The sequence below is a fragment of the Myodes glareolus genome, chromosome 3 (assembly GCF_982192425.1).
Source record: "Myodes glareolus chromosome 3, mMyoGla1.1, whole genome shotgun sequence".
Taxonomy (NCBI): Eukaryota; Metazoa; Chordata; class Mammalia; order Rodentia; family Cricetidae; genus Myodes; species Myodes glareolus.
Genome location: NC_142028.1, coordinates 64733768 through 64747557, shown reverse-complemented (window position 1 = coordinate 64747557; position 13790 = coordinate 64733768). Strand labels below are relative to the sequence as shown.

The following is a 13790-nucleotide window of genomic DNA, read 5'->3' as shown; positions in this document are numbered from 1 at the left end:
GGAACTTGCTCTGTAGACCAGGCTGGCCTCGAACTCACAGAGATTCACCTGCCTCTGCCACCCAAGTGAAAGTGTGGACCACCCCCGCTGGACTTCAAGGGGCATTTTTTCATTTTCGTGTAAATAGGTGTCAATTCTGGGCAGGTTAGACTTCCCAGGATGGATAGTAAGTACTGACTTTTCTCCTCCCTCCCGTCTCTCTGGGGGGAAGTCTATCCACTTCTCAAACCAGCCTCCAGGGCCTTTTGCTGCTCCCTCTGGCAACAGCCCAAACCAGTCTCCCAACTCACGGGTAACCACATTTTCCTAACCAGAACTCAGGACGCATGAACTGGCAAAGAATTTCTGGCCAGGTTCCAAATGCAAAAGGCAAAAATGTTTCCGACGGAGAATCTCTAGAATTATCTTCAACTTGTTAAAAGCGGCATTGATTAGATCGGCAATCTTGACATCCAACCCAACCCCCCTTTTTTTTTCTGAGGGGCCAAGAGTCGATTTAGGGAGCTATAGAACCAGTTCCACAGTTTTTCTTTTTTTTTTCAGTCTCTTTTTAAATCACGCGTATTCTTCATAATTTATGAAGAGCATCTGTGAAGATGGGATTATTTCCACTTAATACTTGAGAATACTTAGGAAAAAACTTGCTCCTTAAGTCTGTATTTCCATCTGCCAAGAGGTCTGTGTTTTGCTAGTGGGGGAGTGGGCTGGAGAGCCGGACAGAAAGAGCCTTCGCGAAGTACACGCCATTCGAGGCCTCCAGGAAGGGCAGCCAAGTACTGAGCTACTCGGTTCCGCACTTCTGAGCAGGAAATCCCCATGCTCAGACCTCAGTCGCCGCCCAGTCCCAGTCCCAGCGGGATCTGGCCCGAGGACGCGCCACCCGGGAACGGGAATCCGCCCGCGACCTTGTGGGTCACTGGGCGGCCAGAGGCTCTAACTTACACCCAGGTGTGGATGGGACGGTCGCGGCGTAGGCGGGCGCTTTCCTCGGCCACGTTTGTCACCCCGCTTCCCCCACCCCACGCCGGTCACATGGACGCCTCTTCCGTCGCCCCCAGTATCGAGCGGAGCAAACCACGAAGAGGCGGAGCACGGCAGCCGCCCAGGGCAGTGGGTCAGCGCCCCGTAGGCAGGATGGGCGGGGCCAACCGCCGCGAGCCGCCGGTAGCCAATCATCGGCCCAAGGGGCGTGGCCATGACCGCGCGCGCCGCGCCCCGCAGCGCCCCCTGAGGGGCGGCGGCGGGAGCTTGTCCGGCTGCGCGCGCAGCGGTGGTGGCGGCGGCGCGATCGGCCAGGCTGTAACCGTCGTCCGTCCGGGAGCGGCTGGAGCGGCAGCAGCGGCCGGGAACGGCGCGAGGCGACGCCAGCAGGCAGCGGCGGTAGCGGGGGCAGCGGCGGCAGCGGGGGACGCAGCGGCAGCAGCGGCAGTAGCAGCAGCAAGACGGACTCGTGGACACGCGCCGCCGCCGCCGCCGCCGGGCCGGGCCGGGTGTCGCGCGCCGAGGCTGGGGGGGAGTCGTCGCCGCCGCCGCCGCCGCTCCCGCCGCCGCCGCCGCCGCCGAGGTGACTGAGGAGAGAGGCGCCTCCTCGCTCCCGCCTCCGCCGGCCTTCAATGCCCAGTCCCCAGCTCGCCAGCGTGAGTGCACCCCTCCCGGGCGGCCCCGCGCGGCGCCCGGGCCTCGGGCAGGGGAGGGCGGGAGGCGCCGCTGCCATTAGAGCAGGCCCGAGACACGTCCCCGGAAGGAGGGCCGGGCCGGGCAAGGGGCGGGGAGCGCGGCTCGAGGTGGGGGAGCGAGCGAGCGAGCGTGAAAGAATGCGGGAGAAGGTGCGTGTGCGGGCAGCATGTGTCCTTGTGGGGGCGAAGGTGTGGCGAGAGCGAGCGGGGGTGAGGAGGAGCGTGGCGGGCGAGGAGGTGTGCAGGGGTGCGCCTGCGTTTGTCCGGCGCGTGAACAGGCATCCTGGAGGCCCCTTGGTCTTTGTGTTGCTAGTGAACCTCCGTGTCCAGGGTTTAACTCGCTCAGAAGCGTGGGATCCGTGAGTTGCGGTCAAGTAAGAGAAAAGGGTTTGAGTCTCCCATGACGCTGATCTTTGGCGCTTTTTTTCCTCCTTTCGTAAAAATGTATGTAAATTTCTGAATTTTTAGAGGTGGCTTTGCCATCTCCCCACCCCCCCATTTCCCAGCGCCAACTAATCGAGCTTGACTCCTGCCCAGGATCCCGAGTTTTTGCCGGTAGCGTATTGGGAAGCGTAAACTTTTTTATTTTGGTAGGTAAATGCTTAGTGTCCAGGTCAAGGATATTTGGTGAGGTAAACTGCAGTTCCTTTGAGGCTGTGACTCTTTACCCTTCTGCAGGAAAGCGCCTAAGAAACAGTCGTAGTATAAAATGTCGATTAGTGCCATAGTCGAGTTTCTGTCTCTGGATTTGTCACGAAATATAAAGTGACTAATCTAGTGTCGTTGTAGGCATTCAGCAAATGCGTCGCTATTGCTGGATTAGTATATGGTATTTACTTGTTTCCGCGCTCTGTGTCCCTGAGCAGTTTCAGACAGGAAGTGAGAGAAGTTAAGCCTTGTCAGGGTGCAAACGGAAACTAAGGCTATAGAAGAACACATTATCAAGGCTTTGTTTTCTAATCCGGACGTTTTTAGTTTCGAATTGAATGATCTGACTTTATTGTTATTGGATTTTTTTCTCTTTTTGCGCTTGAAGAAGGAATTACTTCGTTTCATTTGTTTTATTTTACTACTTTTAGATATTCCAAATAGGATCCTAGTTTCAGTATGGTCTCAAACTCTGTAACACAGTTTGGCTTTCAACTCTGATCTTGGTCTTCCAAATATTAAGATTATAGGTGTATAAGTAGACTGAATTGGGGGTTGGAGATGAAGAATTGTTGAATTTTATACCTTAATGATGTAATCATAGATGGTAATTGGAAATACGTAAGCAAAGTTGAAGTTGGTGCCATAGCTCTGTAATTTGCCCTACTTTGGGGTCAGAGGTCAGAGGGTGGCCGAATCAAGGGCAGTTTGTGAAACTTTGAGAGCTTATCTGAAAATATTAAAAGGGAGTCTGGGGAAATAGCCCGGTGGTAGAGCACTTTCCTTGATAGAGAAATCCTAGGTTTAATTCCCTGTGTTACTACTACCAAAAAATGTTGGGAATAAGGGAAGTTAAAAAAAAGGTGGTTCTTTTTGATAATGAGTATAGACTTACAGACAAAAATCAGTATATTACTTGAAGTTAGAAATTTTACATGTGTGTAATATCTGCTAAAATATTTTTTTTTAAAAGTGAAAAGTTTGGTTCTGTAGCCTGGTCTGGAACTTACTCTGCAGCCCATGCTTGGCCTGGCATTTGTGGTAGTACTCTTGCAGCTTCTCCAGTGCTGGGATGACAGGCATGATCCACCAAGCTTAGGGAGAAATTAATGGTTTTCTTAGTGTCCCTTTTCTCATACTGAGCTTGAGAAGTGGTTTTGTCATTCCCTGGAAGATGGGAATGATTAGTTATAAGTATTTTTTAAATACTCATTCCCTGCTCACAGACACAATAAAGTTGGAGGATATCCTCATTGGATACCTTGGCACATTTGTGAGATGCTTGTTTGCCAGCTGCTAGAGATTTGGTGACATGCCCCCGGACTGTAGAGTGATGGCATGAAATATATGAGGAGCAGTTACTTTGTTCAGTAATTTGTTCCACAAGAACTGGATTAAAAATTAAGGTCATCTAAAGCCCCTGATTTTTTTTTTTTTTCCAGCACACCAAACCATTCTGTCAGCATCGTGTCTGACTTTGAAATTTCTCGTTGTTATAGTCGTTCAGCAGCTTGCACACACTGGAGCTGTGGAAGCTAATGGAGACGACTAAGTGTCTTTGAGGCAAGAGGATCATTGTAGGAGATGCTGACTTGAGGCTTTTGGGGGCCTAAGCTAGGCTTTCATGTGGGAGGAGATTCTGCCTTGAAACTGTCTTGGGGCCCCAGGGTGTGTGCTTTGAGACAGTTTTTATGAGGCACCTGGGGTATGTCTGGGAGGAAAGTCTGATTAAAGAAATGTAGCAGACTTTGTTGATTTTGTGTGTAGTATGGGGTGCGTTTATTGGAGCTGAGGAGTCCACTGAAGTTGCCACTTTGAAAGTTTGTCTCTTGGGATGTGCAAATAATTAAGAGATTGCAAATCAGTTGTAAGAGAATACACTTGAAAGTACTCTGTTAATTATAAGTTGGACTCCAGATGCAGAGTATTACTAAGACAACAGCTTGTTACATTTAGTGTCTACAAAAACTGACCTTTCAGAACACCTTCACCAGTGAAAATAGTTCACAACTGCTGAACTGGGTATTTTCTGACTCAGAACAGAAGTCAGACCACTCCCTCCATGAGTCAGTCAAGTAATATTTAATTTGATTGAACCAGGTTTATTGGCAGAAACCATTTACAACATCACTGAAATTTGGTGGCATTAGGGAAAGAAGAATAAATGAACGCTTCTGCTTTTTTTTTTTTTTTTTTTTTCTTCAAAACAGGGTTTCTCTAGGTAAGAGCCCTGGCTGTCTGTCCTGGAATTCTCCCTTGTAGATTAGTCTGAGCTTGAACTCCCAGAGATCCACCCTGAGATCCATCCTCCTGCTTCTGGGATTAAAGGGGTGTGCTACCATCGCCCAGCCTGCATGTTTTTTAAAGTCAAAGTTTCATATGTGTATTTATATACTTGCTGAAAATTGTGAGCAGAGGCAGAGTAAATTGTAATTCTTTTTCTTGAGTTAGCCCCCCCTTACACCTAGGGACTATACTCAGCTGCACTTTCAACCCTCTGAGTGAACTTTTTCTGTCCTTCACAGATAGTTTTCCATTATGTAGTAATTATAGACTACAGTTTTGACACAAAGTTGAAATTCAGTAGGGATTTACATTACAGTTTGATTGTTATTAGAATTTTAAAAATTTTTTTATGATTTATTTATCTTTATGTTATGTGCATTGGTGTGAAGGTGTCAGATCCCCTGGAACTGGATTTTCAGACAGTTGTGAGCTGCCATGTGGGTGCTGGGAATTGAACCCTGGTCCTCTGGAAGAACAGTCACTGCTCTTAACCGCTGAGCCCCGTTTATTGGAATTTGTTTATTGGAATTTGTGGTTGGAGATCAGTAAAGCCTCTGGAGAAAACATTGATAGAACGCTTCAAGAGAGTGACGCACAGCTTTCAGACTTTGACTCTGGAGATGGAAATTTCAGTTAGAGTCAAACCTAAGTAATGCATAGGTAGAAGTTGGGGATCATTAAATAAAATTTTGAGTGGAAATCAGGACTCCGTTTAATGTGGTAGAGCAAATAAGCTTAGTAAGGAGGATAGTGGTAGAATGTTGGATTCCTAGTTTTAGAATTTAAGCTAACAGAACAAGGTGGTGAGTGAAAAATTGTTTTCCTTTTGGAATTAAAGCTCTTACACTCCTGCTGAAGCAGTGGATGCTACTAATTTACTTTGGGAAATGGCCATTTGAATTTAATTTGTTGGATACAGGAAGAGTTTCCCCCCCTTTTTCAACTTCAAAACTATTATACACAGATGTGTCTGGTATCTTCATGAACTACATGATTATCCATGCATTATATTCTCTAGTTCACTTGGCTTCCTGAACTGTGTTTTTGGCTTTGATGCCTTATCCAAAGGATTGTCTGGTATAGAGTTGAAGTGGGTGTTGTACATAAAGCTCCTGCTCCTTGGAGTTGTAGAGGTCTGGGCCATTGTTAAAATAGCCATTTTTCCTGCACCTCCATGAAGAAAAGCTGCATTCAGATGTAGGCTTTCTGTCTTCTTCCCCCAAGTCCGCAGGAAGTTGCCAGAACCTGGATGAGAAAAATAACCTTTCTGTACATTCTATACCTTTTGATGACATTTTCCCTCTACTATAGTCTCTCTGTCTCCTGTCCCACCTCTTTTTCACCCTCCTTCTTGCCTCCTCCTTTCATTTTCTTTCTGAGACAGGGTCTCTCTAACTATCTGACTGTCCTGGAATTCACTGTGTAGTCCAGGCTGGTCTGGAACTCTTAAAGATCACCTGCCACTACCTCCTACTGCTGGAATTGAAAGTGTTTGCTATCACATCTGGAACCCCTTGTATTATGTTTTCAATTATTGTAGATTTTTAAAGTATCAAAATCTTTCCAAGAAAAATTATTTTGAAAAGTTGACCAGTTACACCTTAGTTTTTGTTATTTGATTGCATGTTTTTGTTTGTATGCACGTTTTTATACTTAGGTTCAACCTAGAGACTTAATTTTTTAAAATCTTTTTTAAAATCTTTTTGATGGTTTATTTAACTTTATTTAATGTGCATTGGTGTGAAGGTGTCAGATCCCCTGCAACTGGATCTTCAGACAGTTGTGAGCTGCCATGTGGGTGCTGGGAATTGAACTCGGATCTTCTGGAAGAGCAGTTTGTGCTGTAATTTATTTTTGTTTTTTCAAGACAGGGTTTCTCTGTGTAGCCCTGACTGTCCTGGAACTCATTCTGTAGACGAGGCTGGCTCACAGAGATCTGCCTGGCTGAGTGCTAGGATTAAAGGCATGCACAGGAACTTAATTAAAAAAGATTTTTTTTAGAAGCATAATTTTTAATCTAGAGGCTGAGGATGTAAGGGAGCTTTGAGGTCACACTGAGGCTATGTCTCAAAATGTTCGTTTTCTAACTCTAAATCTATCAGGTATTTAAAGATGAGGCTTTACTGTGCTCCTTTCTTTGCTAGTTGAGCCTGGTCTGAAATAACACACTTTGACCATTAGAGTAATATCCTTTAGAGAAATGATGTTTAATTCCTTTCATAGTACTTTTGGATTGAAATTTCATTCCTCTCAGAATATTAATTATTTTGGCATAAAATACACCTATGATATATTTGTTTTGGCAGTTCTGATAAATTATATTTTTATTTCTGCAGTGGTAAAAATGTTAGCTTTAAGTAATGTATCATTTGACAGTTCAAAATCAGATTTGCTTTCTTCTAGTTGTCTTACAGCTTTAGGTAAAATTTGAACATCTCCCCCCATTGTTTTAGAAGAGGTACTATATCCTTATTTGTATGTTTAACCTATATGCATGTTTGGTATTTATGGTTGTTAGTAGCAGGATGAGTTAGTTGATGTGTTTTCTACCTTGCATTACAGTGAAAAGCTTATCATAAGGGAACAGAGTGGCTGGTTAGTACAGAAGGATATGAGTCATCAGCAGGGTTTGTCAGCAAATTGAGAAGAATGTGATAGAGGAACAATAGATTCTAGTGACATGATTCTCCACTTACATGTGTAGTTTTCATCTGGTTGTTAGTTTAAATTATGTAAATATGAGAAGTACTTCAAACATGAGTCACATGTACATATACATGTGTGTGTTCTGTGATCGATGGGAAGCTAACACAGCCTTTGGTATTCTAGTTAAGGTATATCCTCATTCCTGACTGTTTTGACAGTCTTGCTATGTGACCCCGGACCCAAACTGTCAGTACTTCTGTGACAGTTTCTGGGACCTGGATGGAATTCATCATGTTTCACCATACCCAGCTAAGCTATGTTCTGTTTTGCATTTCTAGTGAGATGAGATCTTTAGTTAAATTCTGTTTCTGGGAGAAGAAAAAAAAAATCAGTGATCAAGTGTGGTTAATGAGTATAGAATTTGTGGGGAGTGGTGTTTTGAGACAGGGTTTCTCAGTAAGTAGCTTTAGGGCCTGTCCTGGAACTAGCTTTTGTAGACCAGGCTGACCTCGAACTCACAGAGATCCGCCTGCCTCTGCCTCCTGAGTGCTGGGATTAAAGGCATGTGCCACCATCACCTGGCTGAGGATATTTTTATTGTGAAGTTTTGTCTCTGTGTGTGTATGCGCGTCTGTGTGTCTGTCAGAGGAGGCAATCCCACTTTGACAGTATTTGCTCAGCTCTTATGATCACTCTTCCGCTTTAGAATTTTTAAGGATCTTAAGTGCAGTTTGAACTGACCTGAAATTCTCTTGTATGGTCAAGGTCGCCTCCAGTGTTAATCTGGTTAACCAAAGGCAAATCTTTACTCAGGTCTTTCACGGTGCTTACTTTTTCACTGTTCATACTTTTCTTTAGGAGTCTTTACTTTCTATTATGTGTGTGTCTCTGTGCATATGTGTGTACATAATGTACATTTGTGTGTGACAGGACAATTTAATGGGAGTTGTTTCTCTCCTTGGACCCAGTGGACTCCCACTTTTATGCTTGGCAATATGTACTTTTACAGGCTGAGCCAATTTGCTGGTTCTCTTGAAGTCTTGATCTTCTTGATCCCTTTTCACTCTTTTCCTAACCTATGTAGTGTTAACATGAAAACGTCATGTTGATCTTGCAGGAAAGGGCTTGATCCTGACTAGGGTGTGTGTGATGTATACAGCGGTACAGATGCCTGGTCACAGATTGGTGTGCTTCATTTTGGTATCATTTAGGAGTGGTGGGGTCTCACAAATGGAGGAAGCATTTAGAAGAAGAGGACAAGAAAGATTTGATTTTATGTTCTTAAGTTAGAGCCCATATTAAACTAAGTGGCAATAAAGATTCTTGGCAAGACATCGGTGATTTCACCAATTTTACTTCACACTCATACATAACATACATTTATTTTCATTGTGAGTTTTTTAAATCGGAAATATTTCTATGTTTAGTGAAAAACATGCCATTATTGGACAACTAGTGATTAAAGAGCATATTAAAGAAACCTACAGACACATATGACTATGATTCATAAAAACAAGCATAGAGGAAGTGAGGTGTAACTTAACCAGTTTTCATCGAAATGTAGACAAAAATGCCCTAACAACAGAATTTCTCTGGGGCTCAAAACAAAGGACTTTATGCTGACAAAATGGGTTTTTGGAATGTCTTATTTGGTATCCTGAACATAGAGAATCTCTTCCCCCTTTCAGGGATGGGTACTGGACAAACTGTGGTTTTGTCAATGTATTTGTCAAACCGAGAATGGAAAGTTCTGTTGACCTATGCATAGCTGGGAAGTTCTGAAAGACTGTGTTATAGATCTTAAAAGGGCCATTGGGTTTTTGCTTTGCATGCTGCTCCTGTGTGGTGGGTTATTTTGAAAGGTGATTCATATAACCTTTTCCAAATGTCTGTTTTGCAACCTCAGGGAACTTGCAGCTGCTCAGTCATTTCAACTGTCCTGATGGCAGTGTAGGAAACATTTCAAAGTGGTGTTGACAGGCAGAAGCCAGGTGTCTTTTGGGATTTTGCTTCTAATTTGCTTTATTAAAACTATTAACAGTTGAAAGTCAGGATTTGGGTGGGTTTGTTGATTGGTTTGGTTTAGAATTTTGATTCTGGAGATTGAACCCAAGGCCTTGAGCACACTAGGCAAGTGCTTCTACTACATAATAATACCCTAAGCTCCCAAGTGTATCTGTTAATGAAATAATTTAGTAAGCAGGTTTTGAATTAATGTGTATGGTGAAGTTGAAAGCTGAATTAAAATGATTAAGATTTAAATTGTTTCCCAGGGAAACTAGTCTAGTGAGATTAAAGAAATAAAGATAGAAAGAACAAAAAAAATAATTATGTTTATTTTGTGGCAGAGGAACTAATTGGAGGTAGTTCTTACTGTGGGAGAAGGTTACCACAGTTGTTTAGAAAACGAATGAACATAACTTTACAATAAAAGGGGTTTGGTGTCCTGAAATGCAAATAACTAGTCTTTAAACATAAAGCCCATAGAAAGAATGGCCTTGATACTTTCCTTTACAAATGACAGTATGGATGAGTAGAATCAGTATAACAAGAGTTTATTTTATTTATTTTGTTTTTTGTTTTGTTTTGTTTTTGTTTTTTTGAGACAGGGTTTCTCTGTGTAGCCCTGGCTGTCCTAGAACTCACTCTGGAGACCAGACTGGCCTTGAACTCTGATTCACCTGTCTCTGCCTCCTGAGTGCATCACCACCATCTGGCCCAGCTGTTTTAATTTTTAAAAGATTAACTGAAAATAATTAGATCAGCACCCAATGTCAGGATTATACCATTAGGTCTCTTCATATTATTAACCAGTATAATTTTTTAAAGAAAAAATAAAAATTAACCCTAATACTGCATATTACATAATACTGCATATTGCATAACATAATTTGCATTTCATGTATTTTTTGTTGTTGTTTTTTGAGCTTTTTCAAAAAAAAGATTGTTATTTTAAATTGTGTGTGTGCACGCGCATGAGTGCAGGTGGCTGTAGTGACCACAGTTGTTGGTTTCTCTGAAGTTGGAGTCACAGGTGGCTGTGAACTGCCCTGCATGGGTACTGAAAACTGTAGTTGGGCCTTCTGCAAGAACAGTAAAAGCTCTTAAACCTCAGCCAACTCTCCAGCCCATTTTGTGTTTTGAAAGTCTCATTCTGTAGTTCAGGTTGGCCGGGAACTCACTGTAACCCAGGTTGACTTTCTAGTTTATGGTGGTTCTATTGCTTTTGCCTCCTGAGTGCTGGTATTACAGGCATGTGTCACCAAGCCCAGATGAATTTCATTTATGGAAGGAAAAATGACATTTTAGGACAAGATATTTATCTGGAGAGATGCTAATTTTTAGAGGAAAAATACATCATGCTATTGAAAAGTACATTTTCAAATGTGGCTTGGAAAATACTACAGCGCTTGTCTTAAAACTTTGTAGAGGAATATATCACTAAAAAAGGGATTCTTTTCTAATCATTAGGATTTGATTTGGAAACCATTCCTTTTCATTTGGGTGGAAACAGGACCCACTGGATGTGAGTGAGCAGCTGTCAGTGTTCTCGGAAGCAGGTGGTTGTTGGTTAATTGCTTTCCTTTTCATTTTGAGTGGCAGGCCATGTGTCTTTGCTGATTCTGAAATGTGAAGACATTTCCTACCATCAAGGTCATGGCTTCTTTTTATAGAACGGATTATTGATTTCTGTACTGGAACTTCGTTCTCAAGTTCCCTTCTTCAAGGAGGAAGTGCAGGAGTGGGAATAAGCAAGGAGTGCCTCTGAAACTCTGTGAGAGCTGTTCTCTTTAACCAGTTAAAGATGCTGCCCTGCTATTTTTATCTTATTTACAGATATTTTGGTTCCTGCTTTGTAAAAAACACAGTAGATACTTTATTGTCTGGGATCAGAGTCAGTAGAAGGAGGGAAATAATATGAATCTTCTAAGTTTCAAGAAGTTGTGTCTCTAGTTTTTGTTTGATGAATTGTAGCTTTAGAGGATAAAACAAGTTTGGTGACCCATGCTGGAGAATCTGTGCCTCAGCAGTGTTCAGGTTGGAGTAAGTCAGGAAAACGAAGCAATTTTAGTTTGAGACTAGTTAACCAAATGAGAAGTGTTTAATTGGTAAAAATGAGTTCTCTTCAGAAGTTTTCTCAAATAATCAAAACAGTACAGTATATTTTATTCAACAGTCTCCCTATTTTTGATGGTCAAGATGATTTCGGTCTCTAGTCTGAGTAGGTGCCTATGAGTTTTACAGTTACTCAGGACCTTGAATTTCACCTTCAGTATTCAGTTTGTGGGCACAGCCTTCTAGGTTCTGCTTCAGAATATATCTGAAGACTGACTTACGTTATCCTTTGGGTTGTCACTGTTCTAAGTTGCCTTATTTCCTAGATTGTAGCAACAGGCCCCCCTCATCCATCTTTGTGTTTCTACCCATATCATTTTTCCAGTGTGTGTTTATAAAGCAGTTGGAGTGATCTCTTATTTAAAACAAATTGTCATTTTTGAAGGAAACTGTTAATTGGTTTCATTTGAGGGTCATTGTTTTCTGAATGAAAGCCAAAACCTTATGGAGCCTGTAAGGTTCTCACTTCTGACTCTGCATTTCTTTGTCCTCTTTCCAGTAGCACTGGCCCTCCTGTTTTTCCTGGAACACCCAAAGCATGTCATTTATGATTGTAACTACAGCTTATCTGCTTGTCTAAAATGCTCTTGAGTATTTTTTTGGATCACACCCTCTAGGCTTGGTAAAAATGTCACTCTTCTAGCAAGTTCTTTCTTTTTAAAAAATTGGAATCCCTGTTTCTTCTGGAACTACAGATTGTTTTGCTTTGCATTTTTCTCTAAGGAGTGGTATTATATTTATCTTTTTTCCCCACTAAAATATAAAATGTATTCCAATAAAGGAATTTTTTGTTTTTGTTAATTGCTTATTGCCTTAAGAGTATATGACAGTATAAATCCAGTAAATATTTAAATTAATATATTATCTAGACACAAATTTTAGATCATCTGGATAAATTCAGATTAGGTCATTTGTATTTATTTTAATGGGAGACACAGATATTTTTGTTCATGAAGGTTGGATTTGTTTTAGGGAAAATGCAAGGTTTTGGCGGGGCATACAGTGTACATTTGGTTTTAAGTTGCCTGACTATAGAGACTAATCAGACTCATTTGCATGACTTCCTGTTAAAAAAATAAGAGTATGTAAACTTGTTTTAGACTTTGGGGTTCAGGTTCTATTTCCTTCTGTCTAGAATTCTTTTATTGTGCATTTATATTCTGATGTGCTATTTTAATTTGGTGACTACTGGCATAGGTCATCACATTAGAGGTTTATACGACTTAATTTGGAGCTGGAAGAGGTGGAAAGCTTGATGAGAGTGGATTGAAGTTATTAAGATTGGATCAAATTAAATAGGGCTGATTTCTCATGCCTTTGAAATGTTGTATTCAGAGTTTTAACAGGACTGTAGTTGCTAAGGCATGACTTGAAATTTGCTGAGTCTTTAACAAATACGAAAACTTCTCAGAACTGTAGTAACAGACTTGCCTGGGACAGAGGGACTAGCCCTCTGGAAGTATTTTCTAACCCTGTGATTATTACAGCATTGATTGAAACATAAATTTAAGTCATTAGAGATTCTTTATCACTCTAGAATTTTTTTAAAAAAAGATATGTAGTATTACATGGAAAAGCTAAAATCATCCAAAAGGTGTATGTTAAGATAAGCAAATTACGCTTCTGTCCTTTAGTCCCTCCCCACCCTTTCTCTGCCTCCAGGAAACCTTACCCCTTGTCTTTGTAACCTTTCAGATAGTTCATGGTTATGAAAGTGCACACATGCATTTCTAAAAGCATGCCATTTACTCTGCCCTGCATCTTTAGAATTGCCTTAAATTAATGTCTTTCATCTATCTTTACATACTTGTTTATTATAGATCTAGTTTACTACCTTTGCCTAGTTCTCCATTTTAAGAATGTACCCTGTTGCAGGGCGGTGGAAGCACATCCCTTTAATCCCAGCACTTGAGAGGCAGAGGCAGGTGGATCTCTGAGTTCGAGTCCAGCCTTGTCTACAGAGTGAGTTCCAGGACAGCCAGGGCTGCACAGAGAAACCTTATTTTGAAAAACAAACCATACATACATATACTCCAGTTAAAGGATGGGTACTGGGTTATTTCATACAAGTTGGCTGTAGATTCTCATTTAGATACAAGCAGTAGAATATTAACCCCAGGATTTATCTCTTTGTTTTATACCCTCGGAGTTTTAAGCAGTTTCCATACTGTCTCAGCTAGTTAGGACTCTGCTTGCTTGCCTATTCTTCTAAACCTAAACCCTACATCCTTCCCCTCTACTTTCTATCCTTCTTTCTAGCCTTCCGCTTAGATCAAAGAGATTTCTGTTGCAGATTATTCTTTTCAATTCTTCTGTGAAAGTATATTCTTTTGCTGAAATTTAAATATTACATAAAAATGGAATTGTATCAAATATAACTTTCTTTTTAGCTGTGTATATGTCTATGGCGGTATATAC

The 13790-nt window shown here is 41.7% G+C and overlaps 1 protein-coding gene across 3 annotated transcripts in view; it reads left to right on the top strand.

Annotated features, from left to right (window-relative positions):
- Positions 1 to 1495: 1495 nt before the first annotated feature.
- The window catches only part of Ptp4a2 (protein tyrosine phosphatase 4A2), a 30859-nt gene continuing 18564 nt past the window's right edge, over positions 1496 to 13790 (top strand). Inside the window, exon 1 of one of the 3 annotated variants that reach the window (XM_048434274.3) lies at positions 1496 to 1637. The gene's annotated coding sequence lies outside the window, so the exon portion shown is untranslated. Of the gene's footprint in view, positions 1638 to 1754; positions 1827 to 13790 lie in introns of those variants that run through there. The other 2 variants (XM_087904570.1, XM_087904571.1) reach the window with 2 other exon arrangements.